Source organism: Pteronotus mesoamericanus, unplaced genomic scaffold, assembly GCF_021234165.1.
Source record: "Pteronotus mesoamericanus isolate MK-2021 breed Mesoamerican mustached bat unplaced genomic scaffold, CSHL_Meso_final contig_90, whole genome shotgun sequence".
NCBI lineage: Eukaryota > Metazoa > Chordata > Mammalia > Chiroptera > Mormoopidae > Pteronotus > Pteronotus mesoamericanus.
This window is the reverse complement of record NW_026555277.1, coordinates 32,433,002-32,460,482: the sequence shown is the minus strand read 5'-3', so window position 1 is coordinate 32,460,482 and position 27,481 is coordinate 32,433,002.

Here is a 27,481-nt window from a genome sequence, read left to right as displayed (position 1 = left end):
GGGATTCTGAGCCAGCATGGGAAAGTGTCACACTGCATTAGAATGTCTGCCACCATGGGCACAGGAACAGGGAGTAAGCATGTCACCTATTTGCCCTCTCTGGCTAAAGCATTTCTTAGGTCCTTTCCTAAGCAAATAACTTGAATTCATGATTCCAGACCAACGGTCTCACTGAGGGTAGCCTCTTCATAAATTAAAAAGAGAAAGAGAATAACAATTAGCTTTGGAACCTTGGATACCTCATTTCAGTCATAAAGTACGCAGCCTTCAACCAGGAATTTAATCTCTTTAAGTCTCAGTTTACTCATCTACAAAGTAAGGATACAAACACTTAACCTTCATAGTCCTCTAAGAATTACACATGTGTAAAACCTGTAGCATGGTGCCAGCTGCTCCTGATGCTAAGTAGAGCTACCATTGGTATTTCCTTCATCACCATCACCATCATCATCATCATCAGTAGTAGTCCATCAATCTCAAACTGGATTGACAACATTTTCTGACCCAAGATTTGTAACTTAAAGAACATATGCGTACAATGAAAATTAATTACCAAAATTTTTCTTGAGGCATATACTTCAGCTCCTTCCCAAGGAAATATCATTTAGATTTTTTAATTATAGAAAATTCTTAAAATATACAAAAATAGAGGATATTTTAATGAACTCCTATGGACCCATCAATAAGCTTCAAGAATCACCAATTCATGGCTGCTCCTGTTTCATCTATATTACTAGCTATTCACTCCTCTTTCAGACAACCTGGAATTTTTTTAAAACTGGACGCTAGATATCATATTATTCCACCTGTAACTCTATCTCTAATCAACAAAAACTGTTCATTCTTTGCAATTGTAAAAATATTTGTTTTAAACTAAATGAAATGGCAACAGTAGGGCATAATTAGGAAATTATTTCCTCACACCTCTAATGATATTCTGTAAAGGTCACCAACAAGTACATGTATTTAAAAAATAATAACAAGGGTCCGGCACAGGAGGCCACGTGGGGACCGTGGTATGCCTGATTTATGACAGCTAGACAAAGTGAGTTATTTCATTCTTTCAGATATTTATGACACTGCTAAAACACTGAATACATCAACATCAGAATTAATCATGAATAATATTTAATTAGTGCTTGACAAGGATCAATTTGGCAACTCTTTTTTGTTCTTTCTCCTTCCCCTGAATAGAAAAAGAGTCATAAACTACAGTGTTTTATTTTTTCCATCTGCTTCTGGTAAAGCGCATCCCTGAATTGCTAACTTAGTTGAGATCTCCTGAACTTTCATATACCCAGGTAATTAGACTCAGATGCTGTCCGGACTGGGATTATAAATCAAATCTGCGTATGCAAGCAGAAAACAGGCTGCTCGCACCAAGGGCGGGCGTCCCTGTTTCTCACGGACCTGCCTCTGCACCAGCAGACGGCCCCGCATCTCAGCAGAGTGCAAAGAGGCTTTTGTGCAGCCCCCATGCCAGTGAACCCCTCTCTTGCCTCTTGCAACCCCCCAAAAGCACTGATTTTAAGCTAAGTCCTTTATTTACAAAAAACAAAAAACAAAAAAACACCTTTTGGCACTCAAACAAAAGTTCTGCCCAGAGTTACATGAGTCAATATGAGCTGGGAGACAAAGTCAACCCTGATTGTTAACATCCAAAGCACAAGGTGGCCCGAACAACTTTTGTGGCACTGTGTTCTGCTGGATCAGGGAGGTTTGTTCTACAGTGGAATGATCAGGAAAAACTTTCAGTCCATTGTTTTGTAACAATATGTGCCTTTGTTTAACAGAATAGCAATATTTGTTTCAGTTAACATTTTCAATTATGGAGCCAAAGATTCCTGAGTTTTGAAAGGGGACTGAAAGGAAGAGTTACTGGTTGTTTTTAACTTGAAAGGGTCTGTCTTTCCTTTCACTCTGACTCATATCAAGCAAAACTAGGGTTGGATTGCCTATTAGAGACAACACACAGCATCTTAAGAGACTTGGGGGATGGGAAATCAGCTAATATTTGTTAAACTCTGCATGCCAAGCATGGTACCTCCTAATAGAAGCCTCACAACAACTCTGGAGTGGAGGAATATAATTATTAATTTACAGATGAGAACACAAAGGTTCCGTAGTTATATGAGGTTTCCAGAGTCACTGAGTTAATACAGATGAGTTAGGAGTCCAAACTCAAACCTTTCTGAGACCACAGTCCAACTTTGTACCACACAAGCCAATCCACTATAATGGGTCTTCCAACCTCATAGTTATAATTAATATATACTGAGCACTATGTGCTAAGAGCTTTAGATGCATCACCTCATTTAATCCTCACACCATGTTGTTCTTATTCCCATTTTAAGGTTTAAAAAATAAGGCTTAGAAAGGATAAGTGCCATGTCCACCGTCACAGAGAGAAGTCATCTGACTGCAGGGCGCTCCCTCTTAACATCCGGCAACATCTACCTGAAACGCAAATAGAGCCACACTCATGGTTTCATGAGCGACAAGACACTCTGTAGTCCTGGGTTCCTATAGATCTGTAAACACTGCTGACTGCCTAGGTAGGTGCCCCATGTAAGCACACAAATAATTTGAATTCTGAGCCTTCCAACATGGAACATGCAACACACAAATACACACACAGCTCATAAGGACACAAACAGCAGTGGGTACAAACTATAGTTGACTGTCCTAAAAGGAGAGGAATGGTGAGAAGGGAACTGGCTGGAATTTATCATACAAAGCTAAGCTGTGAGAAGATATGATTGAAATACAAGTTCTATCTGCTTTTACCCTCCCTGCGCCAAATGCTGACTTTCCCTCCTCCATGGCTTGGGAGATGAGGTCAGTGGATCTTGTTTCTGCTCTATTGACTTTTCCACATGCAACCTGATAGCTTCTGGAAACAAACCAATGATTACAAGATCACTAAAGTATGTTATTTTAATTAAAGGAAGGACTTGTGTGGAGGGGACCTTCCTTTAATTACAGCCTGTTAGTGGCCAACCCCACCAAATGCCAGGTGAGAATCTACTCACCAGGGCCAGTCTCGCCAATCCCCTCTTCCAGTGCTGCCTCTGCGTCACAGCCTGACTGACCCACTTCCACCCTGACCCCACATCCAACTGGATTAGCCCACCTAGAACTTCCCATATGACATTTTCCAGATAATGCCTCGAGAGGTGAAAAGTTAGTGCAGTAAAGCAGTGATCACTGCAAGAGCTGAGACTTGAAATTTAATAGGGCTCTGAAAAAGAAAAGGAAAAGGAAAAAGAATAAAAGTCTGGACTGCCAAAAAAATTAATTGGCATTGTTGTAAAATTGTGTTTCACAGCGAGAATACAAATATTATTCATGTTAAGGCAAGGGTTGACCTAAGCGGTGATTTATAGGCACTTCAAATGCAGTACAGGAAGTAAATGGAAAAATTAGGGTGCAAGGTCACCGAGTAGGCAAGGGTCAACTTAAGGGTAAAGCTAAAAACTTTAGGAAGGGAGCACACAGTTCAGCTTGCCATATAAATTAAGATCTGTCCTCACTTTGAAGAAATGGGAAAAAAATCGAATATTAAGGTGGGTATGTAACTGAGGGCATTTTCTCCTCAACATACAAGAAAGCGGGAATACTTGTCACAGGGTGAGGGATGCCAAAAGGTTTTCCATAAGGAAAACAGCGCAAAGGTTGGCGCAATCTGAGAATCAACCATGTAATCAGTGAGTAATGTAAACAAACAGGGGTTTCCAGTTAAAGGGCTTTCGAAGTACTGTGCTGAACAAGAAGAAGAAATCCAAACCAAGTTTTGTTTTTAAGGATATGTTGCTTCATACTTTATTAAAAATAAAATAGTCTAAATTGGTTTGGACAGTGTCTGAGCTTATCAATGGCCAGGAAAGGGCGATTTAAGCACAAAGAAGTGTTCAAATGTGAAGCTCCAGGGACTCAGCTCTCTCGAGTCACCCTACTCTCTGGCCATTCTTTGTAAAATACAGTTATCATTAAAGGTCCCCGACCCCGAATGTGAGCCTTCCCCCAAAGAACCACTAGAGGGCAGAGCTTTGCGATATTCTGAAATTAGTAACTGCAAAACCAGCCCAGCTTCCTTGCTTCTACCAGGGGTTATCACAAGAATGGCTGTGACGAAACTTCTGGAAAGCCTGTGAATGTCTTCCCTGTGCCAAAGTCCACACAAAACAAAACAGGCAAGAACCTTAGGGGTCCGGTAGGCCTCGTGGGCAGAAGGAAACCAGAGGTATGGCCGTGAAGGGCTGTATTTCCGCCCAATACAAGACAGCCCAGAAGGGGGCGCTCCATGCTGAAGGAAATCAAGAAAGCTGAGCCTTAAAGGCCAAGCAGTTCGCCCCAGCCCCCTCCACTGACTCTTAAACTAACGAGGCAGGGGCTTCCCCCACTGCACGTTCCACTCACACGTCTGAGGCTGCTTTTCACCGCGGTCCTTCCCCCATGACCAAGCCCCTGATGTTCATTGTGCTGTGATTTCATCTGCATATGAAAATGTTGGGTGAAAAAGCCAGGAAATTAGGAAAGTCGACTCTGGGCCTACCGCACCCTTATTTGCAGACCCCCTTTAAAACTGTCGCTGTCACCATTGGGCTGCTCGCCTGGAGCAGCCAGAATCAAGCTGGAGGCAGCATCCCCAGGGCCGCTGTGCCGCAGAGAAAAGAGCAACTGTGGGTCCCAGGCTGCCGCCTACGACTCCCACAAAACCCGGTGGCCCCGCCGGCCTCTGAGAGGCCTTCTCCTGCGGGAAGACAAGGGAGTGTGTTCCGGGGCCCTGCGTCCTTTCACCACGTCTGTCCCCTGCCTGGGGGCCCGAACACAAGGGCGAGCTAATTACCAGTCGTCATCACCCAGCCCTGAAGCCAGGGTCCTCATAAACCCATGTCCTCCCAGCGTGTCCATCACCGAGAAATCTGATCCCAGCTAAGGGTGTGGGAAGGGGCAACGGGAATTTTTCTTTCAACCTTTGAGTTACAGTACCAGGCCGAGTGTAGCGTAAAACCTCACAGAGGCAGCCTCCAACGCAGAGCTGCTCTAAGGCTCTGTCACCTGTTCCAAGGTGAGCATAGGATGCACTACCTATGGAATCACTGAGAGGCTGGGATGTGGTAACAAGGTTATCCTTGCAAATCCCTGGTGCTTGTTTTCTGTCAGTTTCTGTCAGAAACCTCCAAGGACGGGAGCTCACCATCTCATAAGCTGGCCTGCTTTTCCACCCAAGACTGGGGGGGCACGGGAGGGTGACTTAGGTGTAAGCTAGCACATGTTCCTCTTACCTAGAAATGACTCCAAATTCATCCTGTGACCTGATAAAAAGATGCCTAGTGGCTTGGCCAAGTAGCTCAGCTGGTTAAAGCATTGCCCCAACATGCCAAGGTTGCAGGTTTAATTCACTGTCAGGGCACAGACAAGAAGCTGCCATTGAATGCATAAAAGCATAAATAAGTGGAACAACAAATTAATGTCTCCTCCCCACCCCCACCCCGCTTCTCTCTCTCTTTTTCTCTCTCTCTCTCAAATCAATTTTTTTTAAATGTTTAGAAAGATGCCTAGCTTCCTCGCCTACAAATAACTAAGAATTTTATGTTAGTTATCTTAGGGCTCCCAGAACAACCCACAATTCAAAACCATTCCTAGCATTGCACCTGCTACTTTAGTAGCCATGCCTGACTCATCTTAAGCCTGTGGACGCTTAACACACCAAATTCTTTCACAAGGGCTACCACTGAAGCAGGCCTCTGTCACCTCCAACTGAATGTTTGCCCTGGCTCCTGGCTCAAAATTCTGTTTTCCTTGGTGATTTCCGCACAGTTTTCAGCCTGCGAAGATGCCTCTGAATCTCCATTCTGTTGTCAGTGGAATCTGCTTCTCTCCCAGTTTCCCGTCCTCTCCAGATTGCAGGGTGGGGAGAGGGGGGTAATGCCGGGAGCAAAGCCATAGGCATTTAACATACAATTTCTTTTCACGGCCAAATCACAAAGGAGGGGAACAGGTGTTATACCTAAAGCAAAGAACCAAGGGATGAGGAGTAGAGAGTAATAATGTGACAGAACTCTCTATTGGTTGAAGTGAATGAGATGACCTACATAAAACTTAGTATAGGGGTTGACACGTTAGTATTCTTATTATTGATTTTGTTATGATTAATGTATACTTTGGCTAATTCAAGTCCTCTCTCCTTCCTGTTGTTCACCTTTGGCCACGTGTTCACACCCAACCCCAGGCATGGTGTGGCACAGTGGGACAAGCATAGGCTCAGAAGCTGCATGACTGTGGGCAAGTTACTTAATATAAGTAAAAAGAGTACCTCTTATTAAGGTAATAAGTAATAAGAGTACCTCTCGACTGATGTGAATACTAAAGATAAAATTATATGTTCACATAAGTGCTTAACTTAGTGAGCACTTACTATATAGTAAGTATTACTGTTATGAAAGCAGGTACTTGGGTAACTTGTCACTTGTCTTAGTAGGGGAAAGATACTCTTGAGGAAAGCGCATGACATTTAAGGCTACTCCAGGGCTCTGGAATTAACAGTGGATTTTAAGCCCTGGCTCCTGTGGCTCAGTTGGATGGAGTGTCATCTCACACACAGAAAGGTCGCAGGTTCAATTCCTGGCCAGGGTACATGCCTGGGTTGTGGATTTGGTCCCCAGTTGGGGCATGTATAAGAGGCAGCCCAACGATGTTTCTCTCTCACGTTTCTCTCTCTCCCCCCCCCCCCCTAGAATCAATAGATATATCCTCAGGTGAGGGTTAAAAAATAAAATTGAAAAAGAAGCTGGATTTCACTAAGTAATTGAGGGCGGCTCTTCTGCTTTCTAGCCACTACCCCCTCACATTTACACATCCCACTCCCAACACACACGCACGCACGCATGCACGCACGCACGCATGCACGCGTGCGCACCCCTAGAGCTTTCTTTCCATCAGAGTGGAATAAGCCTTGAAATCATCCAATGCTGGCTCTGAACTTTATTGCCTGTATGACTTCGGGCAAATCAGTGGGGCCATTAAAAACCTTCCCTCGGGAGGTTTCAGGAGATCAAACGAAAAAATGCAAGTAGAAAATGACTTGAAATTCAAAAGTACAATTATAATGATCCCTTCTCCACTGCACACATTAAAAGCAGGCCCCAGCGGAAGGACATAATATAGGCTTTTTGTTAAGTGGCACAGCCTGGTGAGGGAAAAGAAATAAACTTTTTAGAAACTAATCTCACTGAAATCTGGGCTTACTGACAAATGGCCAAATCATGTGAGAGTTCCAAATTACTCACCACTTCCTCTCGGCTGCCTCCAACAGGCATTAGCACCAAACCTAGCCTAACCCTGACTGGCTGCTGCTGCTGCTGCTGCTGCTGCTGCTCCTGCTGTCGTCCTTGTTTTAGGCCAAGTTCCCCATCAGGACCTGCCGATAAGGAGTGAGCCCCAGCCGCTCATGTGTAATGATCACGTGTCCCAGGTGCATTTCTGGAGGCTGAGAGCGCACCCCATGGAGTGGACATCGGCAGGTAGGCCACCCACGGCCGGGAACAAGGGCGAGGATATTACCCAGGTTGCTAGTACTGCATAAACAAACCATCGGCGCTCAGAGCATAGAAGGTCTTCGGAACAAGTCCTCCATAGGACTAGGTTTATTTGAAATTTTCTCCCAGGCCCATCCTCACAGTAACCCAGGCAGCGGTCTCTGTAAAAACCAGATTAGATCATCCTGCCCTGCCTTTTAGAAGTTTCCACAACAGATGGAGAGACACAGCTTTAGAGGAAAGCCCAGATCACATCCGTCTACATTCATTATTGGCCCTGTTCTCCGAAATGCTATATGTTATCTTGAGCCTGTTTGTTTTTATCTGTCAGAGTGGTTTATTGTTAGGGAAATGTGGTGTCAGCTGTCCCTTCCCCACCATCAAAGCTGCTTCATTAAAGTTAATAGTGTTTGACTTGCAGAGATCTCTTACCGAGGTAATCCAAGAAAGTCCCTGTTGGCTGTTATTTTTCCGGCAGTAAAGGCACCAAATGGATGCAATAACTGCCTTAATCGTTTAGAAAGAAGAAGGAGAGAGAAAAACCTACTGCACAACTCTACCTAGTAGCTGCTTAATAAGTGCACATTGAATTCACGAGGCTAACTCTTATCTTCTGTTTGGTGCCGAACTAAAAGACCTGTGCCCTGACTCTGTCTCTTAAGGCTCTGTGGCCTTTGGCTTGTCACTTCCCAGTCTGAACTTCAGCTATCTTATCTCAGAAATAAGGGGCATAGATTATAAGGAAGCCTTTTTTTTTTTTCCTAAATGGGGAAACCTTTGGACCAAAGTAATCTTACAGTGAAGACTGATATATAAAACAGATATTATCAAACTTTTTCTAGCTAAAGTGGGGAGGGAGCAGAAGTCCTGCCTTCTCAGCAACTCTAGCCTCCTCCATACCCATTATAACCCGTCATTATCTGCCCCTCGGGGGCCCTGAGCAGCTCTGTGGGTTGCCACCCCGACTCCAGACTTTGGGGAACATCATTTGAAACCTCCTAACTTAGAGGAATTATCTTTAGGTCTTTTGCTCAGAGTCTGGATTCTGTGAGTAAGTAATTGCAGTTAGACCACATGAGGACAGTTTTTATTTAGTGTAATAACTTTATGGAACAGTCTCTGCTCACTGCGATACAAACGTGAAACAGCCTGGGTTTTCTTTGTTTTCTGTCTTCTAATCACTGCTTTCCACTGCATATGGTCAAATCTCCCTTCCCAACTGGAATAGTGGATCTCAGGCAAGTTCCATCACCTCTGAGTCACGCAGTGCTAGTTATTTCCGTTTAAAATGCCAGTGTGACTCAGTTGAAATCTCATCACCTCCCCACCACCTGCAGAACAGGCTGGAGCAGAAGTGTGACTTCAGACTGCTTCCTCACCCAGTGGGTCACCCACTTGGGTGGGAAAACCAGCAAGAGAGTCAAACCCAAGATCTCTGCACCACCGAGTGCACCTGGCCATTGTGAACTGGCGCCTCCTTGCCGCACAACGTGCGCGCGCGCAGTCTGCCCCAGGTCTGCTCCTCCCAGGGTCCTGCCATCATCCCTGTCTGGTCCTCTTGTCCGCTTCAACAGGCCAGGAAACAGATCGGCAAGCTGCTGCCCAAGCAGATGTGCACCAGGGGAACCTAAAGGCAGTTTTCCCTTCTTGCAAATAAGAAGGAATTTCTCCCCTCATTTAATTTGTTGAAGGAATTATCCCCTAGCCTCTATCCCTCCCTCAGGGAAAGGGAAGAAAATGACGAACACTGTTCCTCCAAAAAGCTGGGGTGTAGGGGACTTTCTCCCTCTCTCCCTCCCCCATAACCTCCGTAGAAGGCCTTCAAGATGAGAGAGGAGGAGGCTGGGTCAAAGACTGGAGGTAGGAGGGCCAAACAGGCCCCATATTGGGGGCGGCGGGTACAACTGTCACTGGCTTCCTTTAAAAGCTTGCGTTTGCCAAATCCAATTTCATAGAAAAATATCCCACCAAACATCCTGTACACATGTAATACTAGATGTCTACCAGACTATGTTTGTGTTTATACATGTGGCTCAGGCTTGGACAGGTACTAGCATAGTGCACCTGTGTAAAACTCTAAAGGATCCCAAACCACACATTTAGTTTTCTCTTTTTGGCCCAAGTCTCTGAGGGAGAAAAATCAAACTAGAATAAAGAGAACTATTCATTCATCCATTGATTCATTCATCCATTCGTTCATGCATTCATTCAGCACTGTCTACAGGACCTTTCCTTACCCCAAGCAGGTATTAAGCAGTTGAGCAAGGTAATGACAAATAAAGCATGTTCTCTGTCTGGCCTTGGTTATTCAAAACCACAGAAACAATTCCACTTATATAAGTAATGCTCTTCGCATTGCTTTTCGAGAAGGTTTTATATGCAATTGTTCATTAGGATCCTCACAATAACCCTAGGATGGTTACCGTAGATACGATCACTGTTTACAACTGAGAAAATAGAAGCATGGCAAGGTTAAGTGACTTGTCTAGTACCACAGCTGGTGAAGTGCAGGGCAGGGATTCAAATTTAAGTCATCTGACTTCAGGTCCCAGGTTTTTTCTGTTTGACAAAACTGAAACCAAACCAGCCCTTGACTTTCTTAGAGCTGTCATTACAATGGCTCAATGACTGTACATTCCCGATTTTCAATGATTCTTTCAGTTTCAAATATTCTGTTCCCTTGACTTCCAAAATTTGCTCGTCAGACCATCTGAACTAGTTCTGAAAACATAGTCACTTGTACCAATTTTAGGTATGAAAAACTATAGCTATCATAGGCTCTCTTTTTTAGTTCAAATGGATGGAAGTTAGATTTAGACTTCATAGTATTAATACTATGCAGGACTCACAATTTTTCAATCAAGCCATCCTTTGGTGTAGAAAATTATTTCACTACGCACGTTATTTAAGCTATTCTGAAAATTACTCTGATATTCTTTTTATTAATCTTTTTCCTGTTTCCAGTCCTTCCATCAGGCGTCTCTGACAGGCTTCTGAAGGGTCCCATATGCACACTTCCAGTGCAGAAATGTGTTCTTTTTTGGTTCACTGGAATCCTTCAGCATGTCTGGCACTGAAACTATTGGCTTTAATTAAAAGGCTATGATTTCTCTGAATTCCCATTAAGCTAGTGAAAGAAATCTGCATTTTAAAAATACAGTTAACACATCAAGATACAGTTGTACTAAAAAATGTTTCATGTTTAAAAAACTACTTAAGCAGATGAAACTAAGCTGCCTATAATAAAAATATGCTCATTTTTACTAAAATCCTTCACTTCTAAATAGAGGGGTTAGTTTAGCACATATGTGCCCAATTAGCCATAAAAACTCAACTAGACATGAACCATGCAATCCACCAATCCTCCTGTTGACATTAAAACATAGATCCTATTAACAGGAATGTAATTTAAATGGTTAAAAAGTGATAAAGTACATAACTATAATCTGATAGGGTTTGAAATATGATGCTGCTGTATACTAATGACAAATCAGATTTGAATTATGACTCCGGCAAAGTTGGAAATAGCTCAAGCATGCTAATTAGTGGTCCACAAATTCAAGAACTGCATTACAGTATATTATACATTATAGTCAGTCACACCTCTTTGACCATGAGCAAAAGCATATTCTCTCGCATTCAGAGAAAAAAAAAGCCATGGGAATCTTTTTGAATTTCAGGCCCTGGATGCCCTAGAAACACCCTAACATAACTTTCTCCATTCAACTTCTCTTTAAAATGTGATATAACTCATGATAGTTTCTCAAGGGAAAATATTTAAAAGGACCCATGAAGTGCAGAGAAAGTCACAAGTTACTGGGGAATTGCACAAAAAGAGCGATCAATATAATCACGTCTCTCCTCGTCCGTGACACTCCGACTAGGTAGGGACATGCCCACAGTAGGCATGGGGAAGCCAGTGGTAACGAAGAACTGGGAGGAAGATATCTAAATCATATATTGTTAGCTTCATTAGAGATAAATGTGAGCTTATGTACCTTACTTTTTATTATAAAATAACGCCCTATACTTTTATGGGATGGGCTTGAGCCCATCGAGAAGTCCCAGGGCCCAGCAACGAGCCGGTGCCCTTGCTTTGAGAATCACTGCCCTCAGTCCTTACACCAAAGACAGAATTCCTTTTCTAAGCATTTAGAAATAAAGTTTTAAAATGGCTTATTTTGGAAGACACGCTCCAATCACCTCAATGAACTGTCTCGCCTTTGTAAATGGCCACCAACCGGCGCGCCCCGGCCACCAACCGGCGCGCTCCGGCCCCCGTGGTCACGCAGCTCCAACAGTCTCCCATCCCCAGAATCAACGCCCCAGGGCGCATCCAAATCCCGTGTGTGCAGGTTTGGCAAATTCTCTCTGGTTGTATACCCACTGGAAACAGAAACATACTGTAACACCATTGCCCAAACGCCATGCCACCATCGCAAACTCAGAGAGCGGCCAGGGATAACGCGTCCTGCCAGACGACCTGGGCTCTGCCAGAATGGCCACATCAGAGGCCGCATAACGTGATCCAGCTGTGGTCCCTCCCGCTGTTTGGAGGAGAGGGATAAAGTCAGCATGTGAACACTGGCTGGCGAATCAATCTATTTAGTTCATGTAGAATATAAGCCCATTGGGTATGAAAACCTCCATCCAAAGTTCACCAAAGGTCACTGTGGCTTTACAAGAATAACAAAAATGTGAAACTCAAAAATAGACTCTGTCGTTGCTGGCTTCCTACGCGGGCGCAGATTTACTCCCTCCTCTCTGTTATCTGGTGCCCCTCTCCGGAGCAGCATTACACTCTATTTTGGCCGGGCTTATGGCAGTAGCCTCTTCACTGGTCCCACCCCCGCGAGTCTCTCATCTTTCACCCTGCCGAAAAGTTAATTTTCCTAAAGTCCAGCTCTGATAAAATTACTCCCCTGATTTAAAGAAAAACTGAGCCCTTGGTTCCCATGGCCTGTGAACAGAATTAGAGTCACATTCCTTAGCATGGGATTCAAGGCACTCACCTCTTTCTAAAGTCATTTCCCACTTCATCCCAAGCAATCTGCAAGGCCCCTCCTCTCCGCAAAGACTCCCTGGCTTTTCCTCTTGCAGTTCCCCTGCCTGAAGGACTGTCTCCTGCCTTCATTCCACTTTTCATCACCCCTTAAGTTGAAATCCTACCCATGTTTAATGGCCTAAAGAAAAGAAATTCCATCTTTTCCATTAAAAAATGCAAAGAGCAGCTCCTGGTCTATAAGCATTCAATAAATGCTATCGGGATCATTGTCGTTGCCTCTGCTGTTGTGAGCATGCTACGAAGTCTTGAATCTTCACAGAGGGACTAACTTCTTCCTCCTATGAGATTATCACTGTAGCTCTCTTATGATCCCTAATTACATTCTATTTTCTTTAATAGTTACTTAATTATACACTGTACCTCCTCTTACAAACTGTGAGCTCCTGAACTTATTTCATTCACCTTTGTATACTCCAAGTCAGAATGTGTAAGGCCTTTCGCACCTTTAAAGTGTTAAATATCACACCAAGCCACAAGGGGGCACGCTTGAGCTACTCTAATAGTGGAATCATGCTACAGATAGTAATAAAGGTTCTAGAATTCAGAGGCTTTTCTCCCTTGAAAGTGTATGAGAAACCTGAAGCAAATATATATGCATTATGTATATAATATGTAAATGGAAATCTATTTATGTTGACATGGAAAGATAGCCGTAATCTAGGTAATTTCAAAAAGCAATAAGGAAAATAAAATTTATATAATCAATTTTTATAAAATACCTAGTATTCTTAAATAAGAAACAGAAAAAAGTCTGGAGGAATGTCCACCAAAAGTTACAGCTATTATCTCTTGGTTGGGGGAGAGAGTGAGAATGTGGAAGTTTTCCTTTTCTATTTTGCATCTTTCTGGGTTTTTAAAAATAATACATATTAATTTTATGATCAGAAAAATAAAGCAATTTACTTTAGAAAACCTCAAAGGAAAGTGCTTATTTTATTTCTCTTGTAACCCCATCTCCATGTTTGATATATTTAAATATAAATTTACATCATTGGGAATTTCCTGATAGATTAAAGATTCCTAAACTCTCTTGATATATGGTGCCCCTAGTGTCTGGGTAGCTTTTTATGGCACCCTTAGGACAAAAAAAAAAACAAAACCCTACAACTTAAGTAGTGAAATCCAAACAACTTAATAAGCATTTGTGTCCTAACAATTCAGCCATTTGAAATATATATATAAATTGAAAAAAACATATTTTTACTTAAATTATCATAATTACTTATGAAGACTATGAATAGCTATTGGACACTGTACAACTTCTTAAAGTTTGAAATCAGATTGGACACTGCTCCCCCCACTCCCTACTCCTCGCTGATTTTCACCACGGTCTTGATTTTTAACAAAGTTACCACGAAAAACCCAGCTTTGCAATGATATGATAACGTCATATGAAAGGAATGAAGCACAAGGTCATGTTGAAACTATGGACACTTCACACCTTGAGCTAGTAGTTCTCGGGTATCCCAGAGATGTTGAGTGTAGTTGGGTTTCCCTCAAAAATTTAAAATATCTTACAGCACCCCGTGATTTTAGTGGGTGGCACCTCGGTGCACAAGCTGGGAACCAGTAGATTCAAACGATAAAGCTAGTTCCCTGTGAGGCTGGCAACCAGGAAACCTAGCTTCAAAATTAATGGTATTCCAATGTAATAGCTAAATCAAAATTATTTTGTCTTCCTGAAGCAAAGTCTTCTGGGAAGGAGAAGAGGATGGTGTGGGAAGCTGGGCTGAGCTCAAGACGCTGATGGTTTTCACGTCCCCCCTTTCTAATCTCTCCCACTCAAAGCTAAGACTCAACAGCAGCCTCCAAAGCAGCCCTTCCCATAGTGTCTGGGCCTGGACTTCTAACCAGCCTATTGACTTTTCCACCTTCTTCCCAAAGGCTTGTGGCCTTGGCCTCGCAAAGGTCTAGGAACTAGGAAAGCACAGGGGGTTGGCCCAACGCTGAACTGCTAATGGCTAAGTTAGCAGCCCTGCTCCCTTCCCAAACGAAAAGGGATTGTCTTCTTCCAGGAATCACTAGTTAGCTCCCGGGACCCAGCACCCCCCACCACAGCCCCCAACCCCACCCCAGTCAGGGACAGAACTGTTGCTATCCAAGCCCACCTGAAATTGAGATTTAAACGCTTTTTCCCCTCTAGAGTTTGATGAGTCCAATTTCACACCTTGATTTAGTGAGATGGCTTGCAATTTTCTATTAATGCAAATGTAGTTAAGTCAAACCCAAAAGGCATCTCCAGCTTGTATGGAAGTTCCATGCAAGAACTAGTTAGAAAACTGAAGGACAGAGATGTAGAAACAACTCACATGTCCATAGCCAGATGAATGAAGAAACAAACATGGTATATACATTTATGGAGTATTATATTATTCAGCCTTAAAAAGGGAGGACATTCTAACACATGCTACAACATGGATGGATCTTGAAGACATTATGCTGACTGAAACAAGCTAGATGCAAAAGGACACATAACTGTGTAATTCCACTTACTATGAGCTCCCTAGAGTACTCTGGCTCACAGAGAGAACGTATTAGAATGGCGACTGCTAGGGGCTGGGGAGAGTGGGGAATGTGGAATTATTGTTTAATGGGTATGGATGATCAACTTAAGGAGAAAAAGTTCTGGTGATGGGTGCTGGTGATGACTGTACAACAATGTGAATGTACCTAATGCCACAGAATTACAAACTTTAAAATGGTCAAAATGGTAAATTTTATATTACGTATAACATTTTTAAAAATCACAGGGTTGACTTTCTGGGAAGGGGAGCCTTTGATTGAACTGGAATCACATCCTTATGTGTCACCTGGGCCACCTGCAGCAGACCCAGAGACAAGCCCATTTAGATGACACAGTGTTAAATAACATACTCAATGTTTCGAGCCCAGGGACCCTGTTCTAGAGGAAACACATCTGAACAAGAGCGGTAGCAAAGGTGCCAATAATAGAAACAGGGCTTCTACCTTCTCCAGGCCTACAGAAGAAAAGTGTAAAGGATTTCTTAAAAAATTCAGAATTCCCCAACCCTTCAGGCATGAGTACGAAATTCACACTTATCTTCTTTTCATAGTTGATTTTGCACTTTTCGTATGCTATAAATAGGAAGCATGATGAAATAGGACCTAGAATAGCAGTATGAAGAAATGAGCAAATGCAAACTGACCCAGGTTCCCGAACCCAGTGTCCTGGTCATGAGGCTTCCTGTGCGATGCTTCCTGGCTGAACTGAAGGACGGATGTGTTAAAGATGACAGCCTGAAAGTCCAAAGCACTTGGCTTGCTTCTTACCCATAGCCCTGATCTGCTGATACATTCCCAAACTACGTTCTGTGAAATGTTTGTGGAGGAAGAAAGCCGGGTTTTTGTAGCCCAGCAATTTTCAATTGGTGCAACGTAAGAATTTACAAAACATGCAATATCTGACTATTCAGTGGGGGCACTGATCTCTTTTCCCTTAGACTGTCAAATTTAAAAAAAAATACGTGTGTGTGTATATACGAACAGCCAACACAACAATAGCTGTCTGGCGTGAATGAATCAAAATTATACCTTTTTTTGATGTTAGATGGGCAAAAAATGTATTTTTGGGTGTGCTGCAGGATTTTAATAATTAGTTTCTGTGTGCCATGAGGCTTTTTTAAAAAAAAAGTTTGAAAACTGCTGCTGAAGCCAACTTGGGAAAGAAATGCTGTATGGTACCTTCTCTCTAAAAGCTCAGAGAAGTCTGAAATATAGAACTTTGAATTCCAGCTTTCTCAGATCCCCACCATTGGTCTTTTTGCAAATGTGCCTGGCTCCTCCTCCCCTTGACTAACCTATTTTGTCAATGGCATGCAATCTCCAATCTTTAGAGTCTTTTGAAATCTCTCTTTTGTCAACACATCCCATCAGTTATCAAATTATACATTTGGCTCCAGTCATACATCTTCCACCAACTCCTTTTCATCTCCCCTGCCGCCCCTCTAGTTTAAATCCTCACGACGTATCCCTTTGACTACCCCAGTAGGCTTCTCACTGGTTTCCCTCTCTCTGTTTTCTTCTCTCTAACATCTTCACCACCATCAGAAAAATGCTTTTAGATCATAACCCTGAGCACGTCACAACTGTGCTTAGAAACCCTAAGCAGCTCCCCATTCCCTGCCAGATAAGAAAAGCCTGACCCCTTAGTGGCTAAGGCTTAGTCACCTCAACAATGCGTATTTTCCATTCATCTCAATAGGCCTCAGGGTTTCCTCCCAATGCTATCTGCTCATCCTCAGTCAGCTTTGAACCCTCTCCCCTTCCTCCTTGTCTTTATCCAACTTTGAAGTCCAGTTCAAATCCTGAAACACAGGCTTGAAACACAGTTTGAAGAACATTCACACATTCCATACTTGAATATACTTGAATAAATATTTATTAAACACCCATGGTGAGCCGGGCACCATGCTGGGTACTACAGAGCTTAAGAAAAAGCTTCTTCCTTGCTGGCAACTGATAGCTCCCAGAACACTGGGTTCTTTTCACTCATTCCAACACCACCCACTCAACACGCAGGCCCCTGCCAGGGCTGCCTGTAACACCCTGGGAGCGCCGTGTGGCCTTGAGAAAAGGCAAGCAGGCCCAGGCACTCCACCCTGGTACTGCCCAGGCTAGTTAACAACACTCAATCCCCCAAGGAACCATGGGAAATTCCAAACTTTTCTGCCCCCAGTCCCAGCCTCTTCCTCACCAAGGCTTCCTCCAAGAAGTGAACCACGTAGGAATCCACAGGAATCCATGGCCTTTGCCAGAGAGCAGGCCGCTTGCAGCCTTGTGGCCCAGCCCACAAGGAAAGGCCTCCACTTTAGCTCATGTCACTCCCCTAATTATTCCCTGTGCCTGGTGTCCAACAATAACAGAGCATCTTTCATGAGCAGCTCCCACCAGGAACCTTGGAACCTCCTGCATGCAGCCAAGCACTGGGAAGCGCTAAAGGGTCAGGGGGTTTGCACAGCTAGCAGTTCCAGGCCTTTGGGGGAGAATCCCAGTCGCTCCGTAGTCCAAAATCCACACCCCCCCAAAAATGCCAGAGGCCCTGGCAGCCTCCAGGGTCTACTTCCCGGCCTGGGACACTGTGAGTGGGGCCCTAAAAATGGACTCAGCTGCACCTAAGTCACCCTTCTGAAAAGGCAAGTGGTGGGGGACAGGACACTAAAGATACTTCCTCAAAGGTCACTTTCACTTAGCAAGAGCTCTCAAGGCTACGCTCTGCATTGCAAACTTTTTTTTTTTATTTTATTTACTAAAACTCAGTGCTGATAGACATGGGGAGTGGGGGGTATGGTTCTAGGATATAACAGCAAGCAAAACAACATGGTCTCTTATATTATTTGCAGTGGGAGGGCAGGCAATATTCAAATTAATAATTTCGAAGTCTGGTTAGTGCTTTGAAGAAAATAAAGTATCGTTGTTGTAAGGGGGTGGGCAGAGGAATGGATATTTAAGCAGAGATCTGAATAAGGAGGAGCTTGCAAAACAAATTAGGGGAAAGAATTCCAGGCAGAGGGACTAGGAAGTGCATAACCCTAAGGCCTTAGCTTAAATGTTAATTAGGGGTTTAAGAAATGTTTAATGAAAATTAGTGTTCTCAACTCAAAATTCTAGTACAAGGTAAAGCAAGTTATTTTCTTAAGAGTAAAAAGATCAAAGTGCTACATTGGAAAGAAACTTGTCCTTGACTTTAAATAAAGATGCAAAAAGAATGTGTGTTAATACATATCTGTGTCTCACAAGTGTCTTTTTAAAAAGGCTTTCATGTCCTTTTAGCCTTAAAGCTTTTATAATATATAGGTTGAAAACATGATACAATATTTAACTCCCAGCTCATGTATTGGGAGCTCTTTTTTTCTCAGAATTGATGAAGACTTCCGTTCTGTTAGGATGTAATTTACCTCTCTTGTTCCAGAATCTGAAATAAGAATGCCATGTGTCTATATCAGCAATTATGTAAATGTGTGTGTGTGTGTGTGTGTGTGTATTAACCCAGTGGGAGTATAGGAGGAGGCAGGGGTTGTTTTTCAATATCCTGTTTTTGTTATTAAAACGGGGAAGAAAAGAATACATTGTACATAACTGTACAATCGCCTTGTCCTCAATGTTAATAAATGTGTTTTTAACTGCTGTTTATATCCCATCTCTAACATCACTACCACCTACATGCTTTCCAAGCTACAATTAAAGTTGAAAAGTGCACAAGGTCTTCGCAATCCCTTGTACAGTGAGTGTGTCTGCTCACGTACTATCCACGTGCACCCTTCCTTCCCTCTGTGGACAGAATTTCTTGGGGATTCTTCAGGCCCTGAGCCATATTTCTACCTAGGCTCTTATTAAAACCAGGTGCGCAGGAGACCCTTCTGGGACAAAAAAGCCTTCGCTTGGCCCAAAGCTCCCCCTTCCGGTGTGTTTTCCAAAGCGGATTCCTGAGCCCAGCAAAGGGAAGCTCGTCCTGGCCGTCAAACGAGGTGGACTTTCCAAACAGGCTGTGCAAAGTGGACAAGGGCAGAAAGTGAGGCTGGGGGCTAGGGAAGTGAAGCAGCTTGTGACCAGGGACGCATCTGAAGGCCCCAGAATCACAGCTCTCTCCGGGACGGAAGGGAAGGAGCAGAAAGGAAGCCGCAAAGTCGCCGCTTATCTGAACTTGAAACCCGGGCGGGCGGCGGACTCGAGCCAGACGCCCGGCCTGCGCCCAGAGCGCGCGGAGGAGGCGCCAGGAACCCCCGACTCCCGGGAACCGCCCGCGCTCCGGCGGGGGCTCCGGAACGCCCGCGGATCGCTCAGCGCTCACCCTCGGCCCGTGTCGCTCGCATCTCTAGAAACTGGGGCGGGAACACTGGATCAGGTCGCGAGTGACGTCGTGGCCCGGGCCGCGGAGCAACGGGAACGCGGCCGCTCAGCACCCCCAGGCTCTGAGCTTTGGGGGATGCTGGGCTGTGTGGCGCAGGGCCCAAGTGGGCTTAGCGGACATTAACCTTTGACCTGAAAGACAACCAGCCCCCTCTGTAGCAGGTGGCCTGGTGGGGCAGATCTGGGAGGGCAGTTGTGGGGGGGGGGGGCGGTGTTCGGCGCCCCCTCTTACAACTCCTTAGAGAGCTGTGAGAGCTTCACCTGAGCAGCCTGAGCCCCAACTTGAGGACATCGGCTGCATGTTAGGGGCAAAGATTTGAGTATTGGTGCCGTAATCAGACCCCAGAGTGGTTCAAAGCAGGGAGACAAGGCCTTAGGAGAAAGAGGAGCGTTGTTTAGACACAAAAATTAAGGTGCAGACCCAAACAAGGACCCCCAAAAATGTGCTTCCAAATTTTGAGTGGCCATTTCTTATTCCTTGAACCAAATGGCAAGTCGGCCTGTTTTTACTTTTCTGTAATTACTGTTTTTAAATTCCCATTACTAGGTATTATTGTAGCCTGAGAGCCTTGTTTTCTGAAGGGGTTGCATGAGTTTTAAGAAATCTTAGGAAAGAGCCATCCACACAAGATGGATTTTAGAAAGCCCTACTTTCCTCGACGTTTGCCTGGCACACTGGGCTCCATAAAAAACACCCCAAAGTGGGTCTCCCCAGCAGAGCTGGGAAGGTTCCCATTCATGGAGAAAAAAGTGTTCCCAGCCTTAACTCCAAGCGCCTATGACACAGGACAAGGGAATTTGAGAGAAGTTTCCAGATTCAAGCAACCCTGGTAATTTCTGACAAACCACTGTTTAAGCCAGTTTCTCAAAATGGGCTGCCTGGGCCACCTCCTCAGATTCCCGAGGGACCCTTGTTATAGGTTCAGGATTCAGGGCCCACACTAGAGTTGATAAGTTAGATTAAGAGGAAGGAGGCCCAGAGAGCTTCATTTGAACAAGCTTTGAAAAGTGAAAAGTGCGGCAAGAACAGCTGTTGCCCTTCTTGTTAAAAATGTTTAAAAATTCCAGTGGTAACTGACAGAAAAGTCCAAGAAAGCAGAGTCCTAAACTGGAAAGAGTGAAGACTGAAAGGGGTCCCCATTTGTACTGTAGAACTGGGGGACAGCAGAAAGTAGAGCTTTAACAGGAAGTCTATCAAAGAAGCAGTTAGAGATCCTCTCCAACTCATTACATCTTGGTGGCTGCTCCCCACCCCAGAAAAACATTGAAGATTTATTCTCTGGAGATGATAAATGCCTTACACACAAGAGGATTCCATGAAAATTTAAAAACTGCCCTGACAGACATTCTCTGGAGAGGAGATTGCAGGCTGCTTCTCTGGTGGCTCTGGCCAGCGAAAAAGATAATGACATGAGGGGTTCCTGATCAGAGCAAAGACGTTTACCCCGGAGCAAAGCCCATGGCTGACAAACCCCATCCGACACACGCAGAACTTCTAGTCAGCTTTTCTCTGCCCCACTTGGCAGATACCAAGAATCACCAGATGTTGGAGGAAATATTCCAATGTTAAATATGTTGTAAGGGCAAACAGAAAAAAAAAGGCTATAAAGGGAGAAGAAAACCAGGATTTTTTTTTCATTAAAAATTTCAGAGAGATAAAGGAAGATATGCATACATGAAACAAGAACAGGTTATTAAAAAAGAAAAAGGAAATGAGAATAAGGCAGAGCTCTTGGAGAGTAAATACAGGGATGAGCAGAAGTAGGTTTACAGTTGTGAGTACACAAAACACAGTTTATTCTTGCATTGTTATTTATTAATTATTGTATTATTTTCCATATAAACAATGGGGTGGGTAAACCTACTTTTGCCCACCCCATTATGAAAAAATGACTAAGGGACAAAAGATATAGGTGAAGATAAAGGATAGACCAGATCAACTATGTGATAGGAGTTCTAGGAAGGGAAGACAAAAAAATAGAGAGGAGGCTATCATCAAATAAATAAGTTGACTAATTATAGGATTTCTCCAAATTAAAGGACATGAGTTTCTGATTGAAAGGACCTCCAGTGTGCTCAGAACAATGGTTGAAAATAAACCATCATTATGACATTTCAGAATGTTGGTTCAAACATTTTAACCACTTCCAAATAAAAAAGAAATGAGTATTCCAGGAGTGCTGTCTCCAAAAAGATGGAATTGATAGGACAACATCCTAAAAAGGATCAAGAATCAAAATAGCTTCAGACTTCTTGAGAGCAACACTAAAAGTTAGACGTCAACAATAGCTAATATTTAAGGTAGAATTTAACTTTCGGGTTGGCCAAAAAGCTCTCCTAGCACTTAGTTGTCGTTAACTTCATTTGAAACAACTTTGTTAGATTGTACTGTGACAGCTCTCATATCAATGTGCATTTTTAAAAAAATCAAAATTGGTAAATTTTTGTGCAGCCATTTTAATATTGAAGATGGAAGAAAATACACAACATTTTAAGCATACCATGCTTTATTATTTCAAGAAAGGTAAAAATACAACTGAAACACAAGAATAGATTTATGCAGTGTAGGGAGAAGGTACTATGACTAACCAAATGTGTTGGAAGTGGTTTGCACAGTTTCTTGGTACTATTGACATTTTGACCAAATAATTCTTTGCTGTGGGGCTATCTTATGCATTGGAAGATGTTTAGCAGTACCCTGGCCTCTACCCACTAGAAGCCAGGAGATAGATGACATACTCAAAATATCCAAATCAATAAAGTTATTGGTGAAAATGAAAAATGGGTCTTTTATTTTACAGAAAAAACTAAATGGACTTTTTGGCCTACCCAATATATTGTACTTATTCACAATTCATCCTCACAACAGCCCTTTGAATTAGATACTATTGTTATCTCCATTTTACAGATGAGAAATCTGAGGTACAAATGAGCAAAGTAATGCCCAATATGACACAGGTAATAAATGGTAGAGCTGGGATTAGAACCATGCAAGTCCGGCTCCAGAGTCCATGATCCTAACTGGTATATCACTCTGGAGCAATGCCTTTAGATTAAATGGAAAAGTACATCCAACCCAGAATTATATATTAGGCCAAATTATCAGTAAGTAGGGAAGCAAATAGAGACGTCTTTAGACATGCATGTTCTCAAGAAATATATCTCTCATATACATTTCCTTAAAAAGCTACTAAAGACAAATACTGTATGATTTCACTTATATGAGGGACCTAGAATAATCATATACATAGAGACAGAAAGGAGAACAGCGGTTGCTAGGGCGGAGGCTGGCGAGAATGGGGAGCTGTTTAATGGGTATGGGGTTTGAATCTGGGATGATGTGAAAGTTCGAGACACGGGCAGTGGTGACAGCTGCCCAATGAGGCGAACGTACTTAATGCCACTGAACTGTACACGTAAAAGTGGTTAAAGTGGTACATTTTATGTCATGTTTACCAAAAAAAAAAGCTCTTAGGGAAGAAGATATGCCACCAAAGTGACAGAGAAAAGCAAGAAAAAGGAAAATTGGGATTAAGGAAGTGAGAAATCCACCTCAAGAGCAAGGCAAACGGAATCCCCAGGACAGTGAGGAAGGAGGTCCCAGGAGAGCCGCTGTGCGGTAGGTCAGAGAACAACCATCCCCGCTGGAGCAGGTCGGAAGGTTCCAGGAGTGCGGTCTCCAGAAAGATGGAACTGATAGACAACATAATTTTTTTTTAACTTACCAAGATGACACATAGCCAACTGGGAGAGAATTTGAGGCTAAATGAATAATTATACAAAAACCTAAAAAACAAATAAAATATAAGGTAATTTTTATTCCTGGGAAAACTAAAAGTTGTGATGGAAAGGAAAAGTAATCTTGGTACATGGCTCAGCAGTGAATTGCATGGATCTACTCATAATAATGTGAACATGAAATACTGAGCTGACCAAAATTATGATAGAATTACATCAAGAAGATGGAGGTGTGAGCAGTGTGTCCCAGGGTGAGGACAGAAGCAAAATTCTTTTTTTTTTTAAATGTATTGGGTTTTTTTAGGGAGAGAGAAACGTCAGTTCGTTGTTCCAGTTATTTATACACTCATTTGTTGACTCTTGTATGTGCCCTGACCAGTGATCGAACCCACACCCTTGGCGTATCAGGACAGTGTTCTTACCAACTTCACCACCTGGCCAGGGCAGAAGCTAAATTCTTATATGCCTTAGTGGAAATTAAGATAATGCCTAAGAGAAAAATCAAAAAGTGGCTTGGACATGTGTTAGTGTTAAAAGCTAAAATAAACAACGAAAAGGTTTAAAAGTGATTGCCTCCAAGAAGAAAATTCAGGAAAGTGTGGTTTGGAAACTGTGTGTGTGTGTGTGTGTGTGTGTGTGTGTGTGTGTGTGTGTGTGTGTGTGTGTGAGATAAACTTTGTAGACCTATTTGCCTCTTTAAATCTTGTAAATATATAAGTTTGGTAAAAATTTAAACTAATTTTTATTTTAAAAAAGACCAACAACTCTAAAGCTCCTCCAGATAGTTCAGAAAAAATCTGTTTTTACCTCCTTGTTTTCTCAAGTCAGACTGACTTTTTTCCAAGCAGTAGTTCTCTGTATGACTCCTCTATTATTCTCTGCCATTGTACACATGTTTTCATAAAATGGGCTTTTTTGAGCTAGCCTGGGAACTTAACCATTTCTTACATTACTTCTCTGGAGACATGTATGTCAAGTTCTAACCAAAAGACTTAAAACTTTCAGAACTCCTGCTTATTAATTGGGGCCTGTATTATCCTTTCTCACAGGACTTTCAATGCAACTGAAAAAAATATTTGAAAAAGCAGAGATTATTGCCACTGCATTCAACACTGTGCCCATTGTTTGGTGCCGTCAGGGAACGGTGTAGCTACTGAGGACAAAAAGGGTCAGCGGGGAGAGGCATCAGTGAGGACTTCATCAAAGAGGCTCACTTCAAGCTGAACCTACAACAACGGATGTGGAGCTTGTATAAGTGGTGGTATCAATCAAGACTCTTTATGCAAGTGGCAGATACTCAACCCAGACTAGCTCAGCCAGAAACAGAATTTTTTGGCTCACCTCACCTAACTAGGACACCCCAAGGAGTTTGGCTTCAGGCTGATTGGTCCTAGGTCCAAAAGTGTTGCTAAGCTCTCTCCAGCCCCATTGTTGTCCTCTACAGCTCCAGTCTCACCTTCCAGCTTCCCAGCATGGGGAGTGGATAGGTAGGTGGGCAACTACATTGGCTCCGCATCAAAATCCCAAGGGAAGACACTGTTTGGTCCTTCCTGGGTTCCGGTGAACCTGTGTTACTATTGGCCAGGCTCGAGTCAGCTGCCAGAAAAGGGAAGATGGGGAATAAAGAGCTGGGCTGCCAGAAACAATACCTATTACATCTCACTATAACTGTATGTACCAAATATGCTCTAGTGGAGACTGATGAGAACCTGGGCCAATTGGCAGTATAAGTAAAAATGCCTCATAAATGCTAAAGCACCATGAAATGTTGGTTGTGAGTCAGTACTAAATGTAAGTCCATATTGGCCCTGCCCAGCCAAACTGCAATTACTCCTGGATCCTTAACTATCTAAATGTTTTAAGTTTTTCTTTCCTCCTAGCAGATTCATTTGTCACAGTTTCTCCGGGTATTGGCCTCTTTCTTCTAACAGAGTCTGCTTCCAACTGCATTGAAAAATTTGCTCATGTCATTTTTCAAAGGAAGTCAGGAGGAAAAAAAAATGTCTAAAGTTGGAATAGTTCGAAACGGAAAACATAATGGATGTATGTGTGTGTAATCAGATTGTTCTCAGCATCTTTCACTCTACCGTTTCTCTAATCTATTGAGTCACTTTCTTGGCCTTATTGCTCCAGTCCTCAAGCCAAAAATGTTTCGCTGATACTAGCTGCAATTTATTGAGTGATAGGATATTTGTAATGTACTTTGAGACTGAGTTTATAGCCCTGAAGATTAGGCAATTAATTAGTAGAGAAATATTTTTGCCATCTAGAAAAAACAAACCAGATTATTTAACAGTCTGTATTAGAATTTCCAATTTTTATAAGTCTGCTTTAGACGTCTGAGTTTTAATTAGCTGTGAGGCAGTAATTTACTGCCCTCAGTGCAGTAAGCTGGTACTTAAATTTACTTCTGATAAACCTCTCACTGATGCCAACGCTTCAACATCTAATGCTATACTGAACTTTCTATTTGAAGATAGTATGGATGAAAGCGAACTACCTATGAATCTGAGTTTTGCTATAAGACCTTAACCCAGGTCCTGGTAATATCCTCTGTACTTGACATTAGAAAAAAAAATATTAACTTTATTTTTTACTGTTTACACTATTAACTTTATTTTTTACTGTTTACAGATATCCCCATTTACCCTCCCTCATTTTATAAGTACAAAATTACCAAAACAAAGCATTATGGGATGACTACTCATGGATATTCTCAATCTACTTCTTTCTTGCCACCTTCCCACTGCAGAGACTGAAAACTCCAAGTACCTACTTTTGCAGCCTCCTCTGCAGCTAGCAGGGCCACATGATGCAGTTTTAGCCAGCTGGGTGAAGAGGCAGATGGCCGGGGGATTTGGAAGGAAGATTTTCCTACCTCAGTAAAAGACAAGATGCATGGGAAAAGAGCCCTTTTGTTTCCATCCTTCCTGCTCCCTTCTAGTGTGGGTCACATTTGAGTATATGATGCCTGGAGCTCATATTTTGTGACAAAGCAGAAAAAGCCCAGACCACGGGGGACATCTTTGAGCCACTATACCAACTGGAATGGCCTGTCTTCACATTGCATGTTAAGTGAGATTAATAATTTCCTGCATTTCAGCCCACTGGGCATTCTACCACTTTGAATCAAAGGCATGCTTTATCTTCAAATAATTCAAAGATATGAATTATTTACCCAGGAACCATTCTATGTTTTTCCCTTCCTGATGGTACCCAGATGCTCTTTTGGGCATCCAGGCTCCCTGTGTTCCTCATGTAGCCAGTGGAAGCAGATTCTGCCCCCATTTCCAGAGATGATCATAGGGGGCTGGCTGAAGTTAGTCAATAAATTCTACTACCCTGGCCTTGAATGGGGAATGATTCAAGAGTCAGCTGCAACTTAAGTTGTCCAACCAGGTAAATCTTTGGATTCTTGTTGAGAATGCTGGAAAAGAAGTACTCTCTTACCCTCTCAATGACTCACAAATAAAGCCTAGAACACTACCACCATTTTGGCGCCATTTGGAAGAAGCGGGCACCATAGAAGGCAGAACACAAAGACAGAACGAAGTTAGGCCTATGATAATGTCACTGAGGAGCTAGATCACCCTCGTTTTGGTCTTGGCATTACATGAGCTCACAAATCCCCTTTATTAAAGTCCATTTGAGCTGGATTTTATGTTCTTTGCAACTTTAGAAGGCATTCTGATTTGATACACTGCACTATCTATCTGGACTGTTAGGCAGCAGGCAAAGAGAAAAATAGAATGGCCCTCTTTTAAGAGTCAAAGTCAAAATCTCCCTCCATACCTCTACCATATTAGGTAAGTGTATAGTCATTCATCCTTCTCTTCACTCATCAAAACTGGAGGGAAAACATGATGTACCAAGCTCCCACATGTCGTGTGCCCTGTCACTCTGCTGGGCTTTGAGCAAGTTACTTAACCTGTCTGTGCCTTGGTTTCTGTGTATGTAAAGTGGAGATGATGATAGTATTTGTCTCAGAGATTCAATGAGATAATTCACATCCAGTGCCTCTAACAAGACCTGTTCATAGCAAACACTCAGCAGATTCTGATTATTATGATTATCAGGAACCCCCAGTCAAGTAGGGGTTATGCTAATGAGGACCAATGTCTCCTGCCAAATCTTCCAAATCATCTTTCTACAAGATACCACCTTGTGAAAGAACTCACTCTTCCTCTTTTGGCCAAAAGAGAGCAAAATAAGATTCTTCCAGATTTCCAAAAAGACCCTACGACCCCTTACCTCACACGCAGATCTCTTC